This window comes from Nerophis ophidion, linkage group LG12 (genome assembly GCF_033978795.1).
Source record: "Nerophis ophidion isolate RoL-2023_Sa linkage group LG12, RoL_Noph_v1.0, whole genome shotgun sequence".
Taxonomy (NCBI): Eukaryota; Metazoa; Chordata; class Actinopteri; order Syngnathiformes; family Syngnathidae; genus Nerophis; species Nerophis ophidion.
Genome location: NC_084622.1, coordinates 19,106,376 through 19,107,008, shown reverse-complemented (window position 1 = coordinate 19,107,008; position 633 = coordinate 19,106,376). Strand labels below are relative to the sequence as shown.

The 633-nt window shown below is 37.1% G+C and overlaps 1 protein-coding gene across 4 annotated transcripts in view; it reads right to left on the bottom strand.

Annotated features, from left to right (window-relative positions):
- The window catches only part of zgc:136858 (uncharacterized protein LOC678543 homolog), a 31,981-nt gene that overhangs the window by 6,305 nt on the left and 25,043 nt on the right, over window positions 1-633 (bottom strand). The window lies entirely within an intron of this gene.

Sequence of the window (633 nt, the reverse complement as noted above, 5' to 3'; positions counted from 1 at the left end):
TTGTGTATTTTACATAAATAATGTCAACTGTGTATGTGACATACAAACCCCGTTTCCATATGAGTTGGGAAATTGTGTTAGATGTAAATATAAACAGAATACAATGATTTGGAAAACCTTTTCAACCCATATTCAGTTGAATATGCTACAAAGACAACATATTTGATGTTCAAACTGATAAACATTTTTTTTGTTGCAAATAATCATTAACTTTAGAATTTGATGCCAGCAACACATGACAAAGAAGTTGGGAAGGGTGGCAATCAATACTGATAAAGTTGAGGAATGCTCTTCAAACACTTATTTGGAACATCCCACAGGTGTGCAGGCTTATTGGGAACAGGTGGGTGCCATGATTGGGTATAAAAGCAGCTTCCATGAAATGCTAAGTAATTCACAAACAAGGATGGGGTGAGGGTCACCACTTTGTAAGCAAATTAGCAAACAGTTTTACAACAACATTTCTCAACGAGCTATTGCAGGGAATTTAGGGATTTTACCATCTACGGTCCGTAAAATCATCAAAAGGTTTAGAGAATCAGGGGAAATCACTGCACGTAAGCGATGATATTAAGGACCTTTTATCCCTCAGGCGGTACTGCACCAAAAACCGACATCAGTGTGAAAAGGATA